The sequence below is a fragment of the Protopterus annectens genome, chromosome 6.part0 (genome assembly GCF_019279795.1).
Source record: "Protopterus annectens isolate FY-2018-M chromosome 6.part0, PAN1.0, whole genome shotgun sequence".
NCBI classification, from domain to species: Eukaryota; Metazoa; Chordata; order Ceratodontiformes; family Protopteridae; genus Protopterus; species Protopterus annectens.
Window position 1 is genome coordinate 1110614214 of NC_056737.1, and position 17202 is coordinate 1110631415.

The window sequence follows — 17202 nt, forward strand, 5'->3', positions numbered from 1 at the left end:
TACCAAACAGGAGAGAACCAAGGACTGAACCCTGTGGTACTCCACTTGTCACTGGTCTGAAGTCTGGTTTGGAGTCTGCTACTTTCACAGTGTGGGTTCTGTCATTAAGCCAGTTGGCAACCCATCTTGTGACATAGGGATTTATACCTAGTTTAGTGAGTTTATCTATAATTCCAGAGTGGGGGATGGTGTTGAACACCTTGGCGAGATCTAGATAGGCTGTGTGAACCACCTTACCATCGTCTATGGCTTTGGTGACTGCTTCAAAGAAGTCAGTCAGGTTTAGGAGACATGATTTGCCTTTTACAAACCCGAACTGGGTGGGGTCCAGAGTTTGGAGATCTCCAATGTCTTTGTTTATGAGTTCCATGATGACACGTTCCATGGCCTTGCAGACCAGGCTCGTCAGGCTAATGGGGCGGTAGTTCCCGGGGTCTGTTGTGCCCCCCCCCCTTTGTGGAGTGGGATAGCCATCTCGGTGCACCATTCAATGGGCACAAAGCCTGAGGTGAGGCTATGATTGAACATGGTACTTGGGTGGGGTGCCAGTTCATTCTGTAGTTTGTGTAGAAGGCAACCTGGGATGTTGTCAGGTCCCATGGATGCTGTGTTCTTGGCTTTGGAGAGTGAGGTTTTTACCTGTGCAGCCGTGATTACAGGAACTTGCATTCTTCCGTTATAAAGATGGGCCCTTTAGGGGGTGAGAGGGGGGTTAAGTTAGCACTGACCCTATCTGCCAGGATGTTGGCAATATCAGTTGTTTCTGTATATTTAGTGCCATTGTGCTGTAACTCAGAGCAGTTCTGAGTGTTGCCATTGAGATTCTTGACATAGCTATAGAATGCTTTGTGGTTATCTTTAGAATCAGTGGTGATTTTGTTTTCATAACTAGCTTTGGAGGATTTTATGAAGGATCTCAGCCTCTTACTGAGGCTGACCAGGGAGTTCCTCCAATCATGGGATTTTACTCTTTTTGCAACAGTTTTTTTTTTCTGTTGTAGAGTTTGTTTATAGCAGGGGACCACCAGATTGGCTTCCTTTTTTTGGAGGATAGCATCTTGGTTCTGTTAGGGATAGCACGATCCATGCACTCGTGTAAGTGCTTATAAAGTGCAATTGTATAGGATTCAGCAGTCGTATCTCTACTGTCAGTCAGCATGGGTGTCGTGAAGTTTGCCACTTCTGTCTTAAGAAGCATGAAGTTGGCTTTGGAGAAATTTTTTATGGTTGTTTTCCTAATGGGGGGTGGGGGTGGGATATGGATGTCTAGGGTGGTTTGCTTGTGGTCGGATCTGACCAACAAAGAATTGACCTCTGGTGTGGAACACCTGTTGCCCATGTTGGTAATGGCCAGATCTAGGATATTGCTGTCCCTGGTGGGGGAGTGGATAAGTTGATCCAGGGTGTTGGAATTTATGAATTCCAGCAAACGTTGAGCACAGGAGTTTGTACATGAGTAGTTTTCCCAGTTAATGGTGGGGTAGTTGAAATCGCCCATTATTAGGGTGTTAGGTTGCACCCTTATATTTTCCAGTGTATCAAGAAATGAAGAGTGGGAATCCTGGGGCATGGTGGGGGTTCTGTAGCAAGCTACAGCTTAGATTGCAGTCTTGCCCAGAGTTAGTTGCATTTGGATAATCTCGGATGCATTATGATGAGCAACTAGCCTGGAGGTGTGGATATCCTTAATGGATAAGGACACGCCTCCGCCTTTAGTGCTTTGGTCTAGGTTAGGTGGCCGAAAGGTGTGGTATTAATTATAGCCTGTTAATGCAGGGGTGCTCTCTGGAGCCTTGAACCAGGTCTCTGTCACTGCACAGATGTTGTTGTTCTAACATCCATTTTAAGGAGTGCCTCGAGTGAGTGCATTTTGAGTTTAGACTTCTAGCATTAAGTAGCATTACCCCCAGATTTTGCTTGCTTGTACCTGTTACGGTGGTGAATTTGTCATTTGAATTGTGCCTAAAAAAAGGCACTATAGGGGTGGCAAGAGCCTTAGTATCTGGAATCCCAAGGGCGACAGGTGCAGGCCATCTCTGGCAAAGCATCGTGGTTTGTCGATCATGTCATCCCAGGCAGACAGATACTGGATCCCCTTAGAATGATACCAGAAGCTTAACCAATTGGTGAAGTCAGTCATTTTGTCCTTGTACTGTGGTATCATTCTGGGTGATGGCAGGATGCTACTCAGGGATAGGGTCATACCTGCCTGGGCACAACATCGGACAGCTCCTCCATGTCTCTTTTCATGTAGTCCAGGGAGGTATGTCTCAGGTCATTGACACCAACATGGACAATGACAGAGTCATATTTGTACTTGTTGTGGAGTAACCTGAGTGCATGTGTTATGTGGCGGATCCTGGCACCTGACAGGCAGCTGACAGTAACTTTCTCCTTGTTTAGCCTGGTGAGTGGAACTTCAGTGTGCCTGACTATAGAGTCACCTATGACTAGAGTGTTGGGTACGTTGTTATGCCTTATGGGCTGTGGTTGAGTGGCACACTGAGTGTGTGGAATTGTGTCATTTGGGTTGTGTTGGGGGGGTGGAGGTTGCTTGCATTTCTGCTTTGGAGGTCCCTGTTGCTTGGATAGATTTCTTTTTGAGAGCCTCCAAGAATGTAGGTGTGTGTTTTGTGTTTCTATGTATGTGTTTTGGTGGTGTAGGTTTTGAGGGACTATGTGATGAGTGTGGTGTGGTGCAAGTGTTTACCTTCTCCTCTTGACTGTCTAGTTCAGTCTTGGGTGAAGAGAGCTTTGCTTCCAGTTTGGCTATATAAGTGCATCTCTCACAGGTTGTAGTGTTGGGTGGTAGGAGGAGAGGGTTGTCTGTGTACATGAGGCAATTGCTGCATTGCCCCAAAATGCCCAGATTCTTCGGGTAGACAGGAGAAAACACCGGGAGCTGACCCTTAGACATGCCTGGATAGGTGCTTATTTATTAAGTACTAAAAACTGTTTTCCTCTAGACAAGTGTGGAAAGTTGAGTGCTGTAGTAATTTGTAGCTTATTTAGTGCTTACAATGAGTTCTGAACAAATGCTGAGCTCAAACGGATTTGAGTGCTGAAACTAGAAAACTGGCTTGTTCTAAGAAACAAAATTAAGCTAGAAGGCTTCCCTCCAACACAGAAAGGCTTGGGGGCTCAGAAGCTTACAATCAGTCCTGGATACAGCAAATCTGTATCTGGACTAGACTACTTACAGGAAAGGCAGGAAACGAGCTTAGAAAAAATGTTTTATTATTTTTATTATTTTTTTATTTGTTATATTTTTTCCCGAATATATATTTTTTTTCAGTTGAATTGTACAGGTTATAGTTCACATTAAAGGTGGGAAAAGTTTTGAAATGATTTATTGTGGTCTCATTTTTTTATATCACAAAAACTTTACACTTTTTATATCCACAAAGCTGCACACACACTCAGATACACATCTGCACACCCGCAGTCTCGCATGTACACATATCCGCACACTCGCATACACACACACACCCACATGTATACTCACACACCCACAAGCATACTCATATACAGACATATCCGCAGAGGAATAAACCACTTCACCATTTGAATATATTTACAAAAATAAGACTTTGATGTAGTTAAAGGACTGTAGCAGTCACTCTCCTTTATAATTGCATCAAGTGGGCAGGAATATTGCGGCATATCCTTACCTGGAATAAATTTCCAGACAGGTTTGCATGTGCTTTACCAACAAAGGGAAGTCTAGAGTACATGATACAAACCTTATAGTCCTTAGAAAACAGTGTTTATGATACAGCTGCATTACTGCTGGAGTAAGCTAGAGTCTAGACTGCAGTTTTCAGTCATATAAGGAGTCTGGGTGAGTAGGAGCAGTGACAGGAACACGAAATAGAGACTGGGTAAGTAGGAGCAGTGACAGGAACAGGAAATAAGGAGTCTGGGTAAGTAGGAGCAGTAACAGGAACAGGAAATAGAGACTGGGTAAGTAGGAGCAGTGACAGGAACAGGAAATAAGTCTGGGTAAGTAGGAGCAGTGACAGGAACAGGAAATAAGGAGTCTGGGTAAGTAGGAGCAGTGACAGGAACAGGAAATAAGGAGTCTGGGTAAGTAGGAGCAGTGACAGGAACAGGAAATAAGGGGACTGGGTAAATAGGAGCAGTGACAGGAACAGCAAATAAGGGGACTGGGTAAATAGGAGCAGTGACAGGAACAGGAAGTGCTGTTTTATATTCGTGTCCTCACATCAGTGCAGTTATGCTATGATGTGGTTTAGCTGTGTTTTCACAATGCAGCTGTATGTATGTGCCACAGCAGTGTAGAACCTGTACATCATTGTGCTCAAACAGTTTAAAACTAGTGGATGTAAAATATGAAAATTATGGTCGCACACACTTGTACTTCCAGCAGCACCCTGTCTAAACTGACTTTAAAACAAGAAACATGCTCTAGGAAAAATATACATGCACACTCGCATACATGTATATCTGTACAGCACACTCGCATACACGCATACCCACGTACACACTTGCACACTCACATAACACAAGTATCTGCGCAAGCATCTACATGAGCATAAGCAAACACGCAAGCCAGCAGGGAAACTGCAATTCCTCTTTGTCTTTTAGGTCTGTTTTGAATTAGAGTTGAAGTAAAACATTTCCACATTCTACCCCTTTGCCAAGTGATTTATTTAAATCAGTGAATCCCAAAATTCACTGTTACAGTGGGGTGTAGAGAACAGCAACTTGTGATTGATGTATATACTGATTCTGGCATTGCTGTACTCTGGAGTAAGGGGAATATGCTGAGATACTGCAGTCTCACACTTAGTGTGCACTCCCTGTATACTTTTTTGGCTGTGCTGCTGACTGTAATGATATGCAGAATAACTTGAAGAAAAAAAAAATGACAGCTGCACAATTAAAATATATGTTTTGGCATAGACGTATCACTTGTTTGATGAGAGTTAAATAATAAGTAAAACCCTAAGACTTATTCTGTTTGCTTCTCATCAAGGGATCAGGAGTGAAAGTTGTGACAGGAACTGAATACCATTCATTGTGTTTACTAGAGGGGATGAAAACAGGGCTGCATAAAGTAAAGTGATTCCAGAAGTTGTCATCATGATAAGGTAGAGTGGGTGGAAAAAATGGGAGTTCTCGGGACAAGTTTCTTTTGGTCCTGAATTTTAAACTCTGGGATTGTCAGCAAGTGTTATTGCTGTGCTCTAGAAACATGGCCCACAACAAACTTTAATATTGTGTTGTAATTTGTTTGTTCATTTACCAGGTGAAAAAAATGGTCATACTGGATCCTTTTAAATTATGACCTAATTCCCAAGGACAGTGACAAATTCAGTATACATGGACAGTTTCAGCGCTAATACCAAGTATTATTATGCTGTTTTCCAAATGCTTTTGAAACTGACACCGTGGATGAGCTTCTAACCTCCTCAATGTGCTTATTCAAACTACCTTCTTGAAGGTGTGTATGCCACATGACATGCAGATCCATTCTCTAAAAATTAACAATGTTAAGTTGTCAATCTCGCCTTCATTCTTGCTGGATGGGTTCGGAGCCGATCCTTGGCTCCGACTCGGCCTATACTAAAGCTCGAGAGCTATTTTTACCGGCTGGAGGCTACCCTATATCCCACATTGCTAGGCGCTAACTACCCAGATCTCGTTTGCCATTTCAGCTACGAGGTGCGTTTCTTACCGGCTCTGCAGGTTGGATTTAATTTTTCTTAAAATTTCTCTGTTTTAGTCAGTGTTTCAGATACTTTTTGTTAGTACCCATTCCATTAGCTTTCCTTCTTAGCTTAACTTCCTTCGGTCCCTTAAATTCCTTAATATCCTAACCCCTTGTTTGGTTTAAAAGGTTAGGCCTTTGGGCCCATTCCCCTTTTCTTTAAATTGTCAGGTAAAATTGTCTGTGACTTAGATTGTGTTAAGGGGTGTCTGTGTGTGTGTATTTTTGTTGTTGTCCTTTATTAGGATGTCTAAAGACACCAGGGTCTCAGGCTTCAAGAAATGTGACTTGTGCTGTCAGAAGATGTCACTGACAGACGGTCACACTTCTTGTGTTTATTGCCTGGGCCCTCTGCACCTGCAGGACTCTTGTTCTGTCTGTCATGCGTTCAGTCCGAGAGTCCTGCAGGAACGCAGAAATAAGTTAATTTTGAGAGGCTTATTAAAGCCTGAAGGTTCCCTGGCCAAGTCATCATCGGGGAAGCCTTCAAAGCCTTCCAAGCCATCGGCTCCGTGTTCAGCGCCTTCGACTGGGGATGCTCTGACTGCTTCTATGGTGCCAATGTTTCTAAGACTCAGTCGGCGCCGGTAGTTGTGTCGGTGCCATCTGCCAGCCGTAACCGGTCCAGGTCTCCGTCCTTGGAATCTGTTCATTCGGCTCCGAGGTCTCCCTTACTCTCGGAGCGGAGCCATCGATCCCATTCCTCTAGGTCTTCCAGGCTCTCGGACCATGACCTCGAGAGGGTAGTTAGTAGACTTCTTAAGTCTCAGGCACTAGCCCAGATGCTTCATAGCCCTTCTCAACAGGCAGTGGCTTTTCCCACTCCAACTTCGATTCCTCCTCCGACTCTTCCCTTGAGTTCGATGCCAGAGCTTGTGGGAGCCGTGGCCGTCGACACGTCGGAGCCGATACCTCACCTTTCGGCTCCGTCGTCGGCTCCGGTCTCTTCCATGGTCCCATCCTTGGAGGGATCTGGGCGCATGGACTTCCTCGTCGACTCCGAGGGGGCGAGTGGCATCGGACCCTTGTCCGACCCCGTTCTCCCTCTCGGAGCTTCGACGCTGGTGAGTTCGGCCCCGACATCGGCTTTGGAGCCGTCCCTCTCGGTGCCGGGAGGGGTCCTTATCTCTTCGGAGCGGGGACCTTCTACCCTGCCTGATAGGGGCGCCTTTGAAGTCATGAGGAGCGTGCTGGCCCCTGTGCCTGCTCCAAGGTCGGCTCCCTCAGCTCCTCCCTGTGTAGTGCCTGCTGCGGTCTCTACCCACCCTCTCATTCCTGACCGTAGAGATCCAACGCCTCAGGTTTCCCCATTGGGAATATCCTCCTCTTCCGAGGTTTCCCCTGATCTGTCAGGGGAACCCCCTCGGAAGAGGAAATGTAAGAGGAAGCATGTGGACTCCCCCGAGTCCATTACATCTGATACCGATTTGGATGAGTCGGAAGGGTCCCCACGGTCCCCCTCTGAGGATGTCTCCTTTTCAGACATCCTTGAGATCCTTAAGCAGAGGGGGAACTGGTCTACCCTCAGTCCTTCTGAGGACGAGTCTGTTTACCTAGAGGCGTTTGGCTCTCGCCCTTCCACCTCCTGGGTGTCTCCGCCCTTTGACCCCCTCATGGAAGTGATGGCGCGGAAGGCGTGGACGGCCCCTGATATGATGGAACCTACCCCACGGAGGCCTTCAAAATTCATAACAGCCCCTTCGGACAAACAGTTTTTAGCCAAGAGTGTCCCGGTTGATGCCATGGTGGTGGCTGCAGCCACTAAGAAGGAACTGGCTGATCCTTCAGTACCTGTCCATCCTCCTAACAAGGAGTCTAGGACTATGGATAGGTACGGCAAGCGGATGTTTTCTTCAGCGACCTTTGTCATGCGGTCACTGAATTACCTGTGCCATTTCACCCGCCTTCAAAGAGACATGCTCAAAGAAGTGGGTGAGGCCCTACAGGATCCAACAGCTGTGGGGTCTCAAGACAAAATCAACTCCCAGCTGGCAACCCTGAATTCCATTGTCAACTCCTCCATGTGGCTTATTTCCTATGCGGCCGATGGGGCGAGTAGGGCTGCAGGCACAGGCGTGGCCTTACGGCGTCACGCCTGGATGCGGCTTTGTAATTTTGCAGACCCCTTCAAGGCGTCCTTCACTAACTCCCTCTTTGACGGTTCAGCTTTGTTTGGACCTCAGGTGAAGGATACTTTGACCAGATGCGAGCAAGAAGGCAAGACTCTCTCTGCCGTAGGAGTCTGTTTTTCCACCCCGTCTAGACCATATCCTAAGGGTCAGAAGGGTGGGAAAATGTGGTTCCGTAAACCACAAGAGGTTGCGCCTGATGCAAGTCGTCAGTTCCCCTCTAGAGGCAGGGGGGGGACAATAACAGATGCCACCCTAGAGGCAGAGGAGGTCCGCAAAATCAGGGTAGCAGAGAGTCTCTCTCTGACAAACCCTTCCAGCATCCCTGTGAAGCTGCCCGACTGTCCACCTTCGGAGGCAGTTGGGGGAAGGTTATCACTGTACCCAGAAGCCTGGCTTTCACTCACCCAAGACAAATGGGTACGGTCAATTATATCCGAGGGTTACAAAATTCCCTTTATCCACACCCCAACTCAGCCAAAAGGGTCCCTTCCAGATGTTCCACCCAGTCTAAGGGAACAAGCAGTACTAGAAATATCAAAACTGCTAACAAAAAGAGCCATCCAGCCAGTCCCAGCAGACCAACAAGGATCCGGAATCTACTCCAAGTTCTTTTTGGTACCAAAAAAGACAGGGGACTGGAGGCCAATACTGGATCTCAGCAGACTAAACAAGTCTATGAGAAGAACGAAGTTCCGGATGGTCACGCTACAGTCCATTCTACCCTTTCTGGGTCAGGACAATTGGATGTGCTCAGTAGACCTTCAGGATGCGTACTTCCACATCAATCTGCTTTCGGTTGGGAGCCAGTCACTACCAGTTCAGGGCCCTGCCCTTTGGTCTCACTGCAGCCCCCCGAGTGTTCACCAAATGCATGGCAGCGGTTACGGCTCATCTGAGGTGTCAAGGATTCCAGGTGTTTCCATATCTAGACGACTGGCTCCTCACTGCCACCACCAGGCGTCAGTTCCTCCACTCCAGAGATTATACCATTCATACTTGCAAAGGGCTAGGTATCTCCATAAATTTCGAAAAGTCTGCCTTGTCAGTCTATTACCTTCATAGGCGCCACCTTGGACACAGTCCGACTCTCCGCAAAACTAACCGAGCAAAGAGTTCTAGATATTCGCAAGCATGTTCACATCCTCCTTTAGAACAACAGAATCCAGGCCAGGTTTGTCCTGAAGGTATTAGGTCTCATGGCGGCAGCCATTACACTACTTCCCCTAGCTCGCTTTCATATGCGGATCCTTCAGTGGATGCTCTTCTCCCAGTGGTCCTTTCAACAGCTTCCAGTGTCACACAACATCTTAATAACCCTGTCTTGCAAGAAACACCTTTCTTGGTGAATGGTCTCCCCTCAAGTCCTTCAGGGCAGACCACTTGTTCCTTCTCCCCCGGTCGCCACGGTGACAATGGATGCCTCCCTGGTCGGGGGGGGGGGGGCATTTTCAGGGCAGGACGGTCCAGGGCACATGGCAACCTTTCGTATGCCACCTGCACATAAATGTCTTGGAGATGAGAGCAGTACTTTTAGCGTTGCAAGCCCTTCAGGACTCTCTTCCCATCGGGACTATTGCAGTTCAGACGGACAATATGTCCATAGTGTGGTACATCAACAAGCAGGGCGGAACCAAGTCCTATCCCTTATGTCGAGAGGCACTCAGACTTTGGCAGTGGGCGATCTCCTCTCAGCGGTTTCTGATAGCAACGCACATCCCCGGGAAGTCCAACATAGCAGACAGGTTGAGCAGAGCTATTCTCATGCCACACGAGTGGTCTCTCAAGCAATCAGAAGTGGAAGAAATTTTTCAGAAATGGGGTCGACCTTGCTGCGATCTTTTTGCAACACCTCAAAACAGCAAGTGCCACGACTTTTTCACTCTCTTCCCGGCCACCCCCCCAGAGACGCTCTAGTCCACGATTGGCCCCGGGGACTTCTGTATGCCTTTCCCCCCTTTCCATTAATCACTCAGTTGATTCAGAAAGCTACCACCTTGAGAGCCATGATGATCCTCATTGCTCCTTACTGGCCTCGACAGATATGGTTTCCGTTCCTGCATCGTTACCTCTTGGGGCAGCCCTGGCATCTGGACCCAGTGCCAGATCTCTTGACCCATCAGTGGGGACAGCTGCACCACTCCCTCCAATCTCTCAGCCTCACAGCTTGGTTGCTCCAATTCCAACCCTAGCCAGGCTTCCCCTTATTTCCCATTCCGTGCGTGACATCCTTATAGCTTCCCTTAAGTCATCTACCAGAAGGATTTATGCCAGCAAGTGGAAGCGTTTTTCCTTCTGGGCAGGAGCTACAAATATGGATCCTTTTACTGCCCTTATCCAATCAGTCCTAGACTTCCTAGCCAAACTGTTTCACTCAGGGTCTTCTTCCTCCACCATCAGAGTACAGTTAGCGGCTATTTCGAACTTTCATGTAGGCTTTTCGGACTCCAGTATCATGTCCCATAAGCTTTGTAAAACCTTTCTTAAAGGTATCTTTTTGCTTAAGCCCCCAGTCAGAGACCCCCCCACCACAGTGGGACTTAAATTTGGTTCTAACTTCCTTGATTCTTCCCCCCTTTGAACCTGCGGCTTTCTGCTCCTTGAAGTTGCTCTCTTGGAAGACTCTTTTTCTAGTCGCCATAACATCTGCGAAAAGATTATCAGAACTTCATGCCCTTTGCATTCGTCCACCTTATCTAGTTTTCCATAAAGACAGAGTGTCTCTCAGGACTAACCCGTCCTTTTTCCCAAGGTTTCTTCTGAGGCGAACCTAAACCAGACTATCGATCTCCCAGTTTTCTTCCCCAACTACTCCAACAGAGTGGAACAAAAGCTACATTTTCTGGACGTTCATCGTCAGCTCCGTTACTATCTGGATAGAACCAAGCAAGCTAGGAAATCTGAGCAGCTCTTCCTATTTTATGCGGCAGGGAAGAAAGGCCTTCCAGTTTCCAAAGTAACCCTTTCTAGATGGCTGGCCTCTGTGATTACTTTCATCTATGACCTCAGATGCCAAAAACTACCGTCAAGGCCCAGAGCTCACTCAACTAGAGCATTAACCACGTCAATAGCTTTTCAGGCTAGATTACCAATAGATTCCATTTGTCGGCAACCACATGGGCCTCTTCTCATACCTTTATCTCTCATTACAATTAGACATGGCCTCCCGAAGCTGGGCTAATTTTGGTTCCACCGTTCTCAAGAGTCTGTTCCGATGAGCCACCCAGGGTGAAGGTGCTAGGGACGCGGTCCCATCCAGCAAGAATGAAGGCGAGATTGACAACTTAACATTGAGAAGTTATGTACCTACCATAACGTTCCATGTTAGTTGTCTTCTTCTTGCCTTCTTTCTTGCATCCCACCCCCCTAGCCTGGACAGACCTAAGGATCCTTGGGGATCTTCTTTCTGCCTCAGTATTAGCCCCCTTGGCTATCTATTACTGGTAGCTATAGGTCTAGGTGACTTACGGGTAAGGTTTCCTCTTCTCCTTATATTGGAGATCAGAACTGCTATGGTTTCAGCTATCAAACGAGATCTGGGTAGTTAGCGCCTAGCATTGTGGGATATAGGGTAGCCTCGAGCCGGTAAAAATAGCTTTCGAGCTTTAGTATAGGCCGAGTCGGAGCCGAGGATCGGCTCCGAACCCATCCAGCAAGAAAGAAGGCGAGAAGAAGACAACTAACATGGAACGTTATGGTAGGTACATAACTTCTCATTTATAAAGGTGTATATCTATTACTCCACATGTGGAGAACAGTGATACAGGTATAGGAGTAACGCATACTTTCCATACAGAGAGTGACTGGTAGTCTAAATTTAACCTCAGTCACTGGAGATGTGAGGCAGACGTCTTGAGCACTGTGTTTTAATGCTACTTTATAGAATAAAACTGAGTAGGACTGAGTAGAATACTTATTCTGGTTATGTAAGGTTTGGGGCAAAAGTTAAGGACAAGGAATATATATTGCATACTAGCTAGAATCTCCTTAATCCTGTACTGGAGTTGTAGTCTTTGTTTTACTTTTGGGCTGTCGCAACATGCATGTCGACTTTCAGTTCTTATTCTAGACAGATTCCTAAAAGATTCAAAATGGATTACCTTGTTGACATCAAAGGTACATCTAAAAAATAATTAGAGTAAAGCATAACTTGTTTTTAGTAGTGCTTCGGCTAATGCTGGATTCTGAAAACCACCTTTAATGTTGAAATTAATGTAAAGATTAACATTAGTCATAACAGTGCAGGAAGTTGAAAAGGAAAGAGCAGAATTATCTGCATATTGATTGACAGGAGCACACTTGTATCTTTCACTCAAATGGTGAAGAGTGTAAAGGCAAAAATAAATTGCCTGTATTGCAGCCTGTTGCCTATTTAAGAGATTGGTTCTCTCCAAAAACAGGACACTTTCAGACTGTGGAGAGTTAAACTTGTGGGACTTTCCAAACATGAATAGTGTAACTTCTGTGTTGGAAAGGATGCAATGTTTGGAGTGAAAATAAAACATTTGTGAATAGATGCATTTTTAAGTACATCAAGAGAGGATACAAGATAGCATAGGATGAAAATTTGCAGATTCATAAAATATGCATATTTGTGTAGAGGAATAACTGTTAACAGTTTTCATGGGTTGGACTTCCAAGATTGCTGCACACCTGTGCAGCAGTCTTATTAAAGCTTTCCCTGAGATTTTAAATGTAAAATTGTTAAATTAGTAAAAATTATCATTGTGGGTAAAATGCACTTGCCAGCTAGTAACTACTTGGGTTTCAACAAAGAAGAAATTTAGAGAAGGCAACAGAAAATTAATTAAAAAAAGCTCTGGCTGGAAAGAAGCTTGCAGCTGTTCTGTATATAAAAAAAAAGCAGTTTGTTTCAGTAATTTAGAAGAAAACTAAATCAAATGCACTCAGATGTTTAAAATAAGTGAGACACTGTGAGAGTATACAAATCAAATGACAAAAGGCTGGAAAAAAGTAAAGTTTTAAATATCTATTCAGATGAGCTGATAAAACTACAAAAATCAGGGACTGCAATGAAGAAAAAAATTGGCTGAACACGAGGCTTGTCAAGGAGAATATTTTCAAAAATATAGGCAGAGAAAAAGTACAGTTTTGTACCTACCATAAATGTAGATGTCCGAACAGGATAGCATCTGCAGTCATAACAAATGGGTTGTCCTGTTGTCAGGCAGCCCTTCGGTCGGCCGGATTCCAAAGTCTGGGTCCGGCTTCGGCTGATGTCGCATTTCACCCGACGTCATCTCTGCTGGTCTTCGGGTATAAAAGCATCAGCCAACGCCATTTTCCTCAGTGTTTCTTGCCCCAGATGCCAGTTGCCCTCTAGGAAAGCTAAATTTTGGATAAATGCCAATGTTTCCAAAATAGTAGAAGGCAAACACAAAAATAAGCATGTATGTACATATATACAAACAAATACACCATAAGAGACTCCCAGCTAGCTATTAGGAGGGTAAATACCCTAGGAGTACCACAGAGGGAAGGAGGGTGGGTAATCCTGACTGCAGATGCTATCCTGTTCAGACATCTACATTTATGGTAGGTACATAACTGTACTATGTCCTTCAAGGATGCATCTGCAGTCATAACAAATGGGTAGAATACCATAGCCAAACTAGGGGAGGAGGAAGAAGAATTATGGTGTAGTTAGGATCCCTTGCAATACAGCAGTGGCAAACCCTGCTCGGGATCTAGAGTATAGAGGTAAATTATAATGCTTGGCAAATGTATGCACGGAGGTCCAAGTAGCCGCCTCAATAATGTCCTTGGTTGCCACTCCTCGTAAGAAAGCTGTGGTAGTGGCTGTAGCCCTTGTAGAATGAGGTCTTATGTTCTGTGGAACTGGTTTTCCATGGTAGGAGTAACAGAATCTTATGCAATTTCCTATCCATTTGGAGATTGTCTGTTTGGAAATTGCTTTTCCTTCCCTTCCTGTTGCATAGGCTACTAAAAGCTGGTCAGTTTTTCTGTGCCAAGAAGTAAAGAGGGAGTTGTGCTTGTTTTTCTGCAGTTAGGAATGCCATTTGTTTTACTGTGTCCAATTCCGCACCCAAGAATGTCCTTGTCTGGGATGGTATCAGTCTTGACTTTTTTAAATTGACTGTGTATCCCAGGGCTTGTAGTAAGCAAATGACTCTTTGTAAATCTGTTGTCAGCTTGCTTTTGTTGTCCGCTTGTAACAGGCAGTCGTCCAGGTATGGATAAATTTGGATTCCCTGTAGCCTGCAATGAGCGATTACTGATGCCAGGCATTTTGTGAATACTCTGGGCGCAGTAGATAAGCCAAAGGGCAATGCTGAGAATTGATAATGCTCTGATCCTGCAAGAAATCTGAGGTATCTTCTGCAATTTGGTCATATGGGGATGTGCAGGTATGCCTCCTTGAGATCTAGAGTTACCAGCCAACACTCCTTGCCCAGCATGGGAAGAAGTTGCTGTAGGGTCAGCATTTTGAATTTTGGTACAATGATGTATGTGTTTAAGACGGACAGGTCGAGAATAGGTCTCCAACTTTTCTCTTTTCTTGGTACTAGGAAGAGTCTGGAGTAGAATCCTTTGCCCTGTTGTGTTATTGGTACTCTTTCCACAGCTCTCATCTTTGTTAATTGAGCTATCTGCTTTAGAGCTTTTGTTTTTTGATTTGGAGGTAGGTTTGGCATTCCTCTTTTTACTGGTAAGGTGTGGAAGTGGAACCTGTAGCCTTGGTCTATGGTTTTTTGTGATATAGTGCCAATTTTTCGAAAATAAGGCTAACTTTCCGCCTAAAGGTGCTGCTATTTGCTCCCTGGTAGGCGGTGTCAGAGTCAAGTCACTGTGATTGCCCTGTTGCAGTGGCAGTGGTTGTGTCTGTGCCTCTCTGGTTATTGCCTTGCCACTGGCGTCCTCTATAGGCACCTCTTCTGGATTGATTTCTGCCTCTAGAGCGTCTATTCCTGCCTCTTTGAGATTTTGAGGAGTCTGGAAAGGACCAATTTTTGGCAGGCCAGTTCCTGCTAAACCTTGGGGGCTGAACCTGTAAGAAATCCTTAACTGTTTGTACAGATTTTGCCTTCTCTTCCATTTTCTTCATTACTTGCTGAGCAGGTGTACCAAATAGACTGGCCTTATCCATAGGAGCATCTAACAGCTTTCCTTTAACATGATCCGGCAAAACCTGTTCCTTCAACCATGCATGCCTTCTTATCACTGTGCCAGTCATGGCTGATCTAAATGAAGCCTCCAGTGCATCATAGCCACATTTTAAAGAATGGTTACTAACCTGCTGAATGTTATTCACCATTTCTAAAACATATTTCTTATCTAAGGAGTCATCAGAGGACAGCTTCTTAGTTAACTGATCAAGCATAAACTCTTGGTATTGGATCATGTGAAACTGACAGTTTAAAGCTCTAGCTGAGAGAGTAGCAGAGGTGTAAACTTTTTTCCCCCATCTCTCTAAGGACCTGGATTCCCTTTCAGAAGGGAGAGGGTTTTTGCTGAGGTCGAAGCTACTGCCTTAGGCCCCTGGGATATAGTCTCAGGATCTGCAAGTGGGGCCTTGTATAGGTGGTGATGAGTGTCTGGCACCCTGTAAAATCTATCTGGTTTGGCAGGGGCTGGAGGTAAAGTATCAGGAGCAGTGCAAACATCATTAAATGCATCATCCACAACAGGCAGAACTGGAGGTATAGCTAAGGGCCTATGTTGTGGTAAGTGCAGAAAGGTCCTAAGCCTTTTTCTTGAATCTGAGAAATCTTGTCCCTGCCATTGGAATTGTTCTCTCATGGCATGTAAGGTTTCCCCAAAGGAAAATTCCTCTGGTGGAGAGGCAGATGGAATGGATTCTTCAGCATCGGAATCTTCATAAGTAGAAAAAGGAGCCTCTGGCTGATCTGTAATGTCTGAGTCATCCAAGAATCATCAGAGGACACTGGCTCGGGGCTCTGCTCTAGGTCTCTTTTCTGGAGGCTGAGAGGCCCTGTCTGGGTGAGATTGGGATCCCCTAATTAAGGAGATTAAATCCTCTGCCAGAGTAAGCATTTGTGAACTAGAAGTGGGCCTATGTGAGGGGGTCTTAACAGGCACTGATTTAACAGTTTTGGCTGCTTTAGCCCTGGCAAAGGCCTTTGTAGACATGGCTGCAGGAGGCCTAGCAGCACCACGTGCTGGGGTAGAGACATCCAAAGGGATGGTGTCTGATAATTCACTAGGAACCACAGTAGTAGGCAAAACTTCAGAGGCCGATTCAACTAAGGTAGCAGGAGCCTCAGTATTAGTCATGGATTCGGCTGAAGATTGACCCGTTTTCTCGGTTTCAACCGAAACCGAGACACTCGCGGCTTGCTTAACCGTGGTTTCGGCCGAAACCGCAGACCGCGAGTGTCGGTCTTTTTCTTTGCGTTTTTTAACAATTTGGGTAGTCGGAGGATCTGACGGCATAATGTATGCAAAATCTGAGCCGAAAAACTGTTCAGCAAACTCCGACCGACGCCTAAGCGTTCGTCGGTTGAAGGAAGCACAGGTTAAACAGGCTGCTACGTCGTGGTCTGGGCCTAAACAAGGTAGGCAGTAAGAGTGGAAATCTTTATGAGGTATTTGTTTCCCACAAGTTAAACAGTTATTTACTTTTTCTGACATCGGCTGAGGCAAGAAAGAGTCCCCAACGGGGTACTTAGCTTTTTGAAGTCTTCGAAGTAGTATTCGGTAGTAGTAATCTCTGGATCTGACCGACCGGCACTTGAGAACAGCTTCTGCCTCGGCGCCACGGCAAGAAAGACTGAGGAAAATGGCGCCGGCTGATGCTTTTATACCGAAGACCAGCAGAGATGACGCCGGGTGAAATCGACATCAGCGGCCGGACCCAGACTTTGGAATCCGGCCGACCGAAGGGCTGCCTGACGACAGGACAACCCATTTGTTATGACTGCAGATGCATCCTTGAAGGACATCCTGAAACTTTCTGCTGTAGCAGAGAAAATGGAAGGAGTAGAGTGCAGAAATGTTATGAAAGTACAGATAAACAACTGGACTGGTGTTCCACAGCAGGAATTAATTGAGAGGGCACGTCATATGTATGCTCCAAATCTGACCATGAAAAAGCAACCAATATCTGTTCTGATAAATAATCAAAGTGATTGAAAGAGCTGCTCCTGACAAAAACTGTGGCAGAAGGGAAATTATTAAAAAATGGGGAAACTAGGTTGTTTGTGGGGAAAAGGTATTCAGTCTTTATCAGGCAGAAGAGAAGCAAGTTTATTTCGATAGCCAGAGATTGTCAAAGGGCAGAAGTGAGATTCAAGTTGTTATACCTCTTCAGAATATTTTTTTCGGGAGGATAGGCTA

The 17202-nt window shown here is 45.6% G+C and overlaps 1 protein-coding gene across 2 annotated transcripts in view; it reads left to right on the top strand.

Moving 5' to 3' along the window:
* The window catches only part of LIN52 (lin-52 DREAM MuvB core complex component), an 890573-nt gene that overhangs the window by 70366 nt on the left and 803005 nt on the right, over positions 1-17202 (top strand). The gene's annotated exons all lie outside the window — the stretch shown is intronic.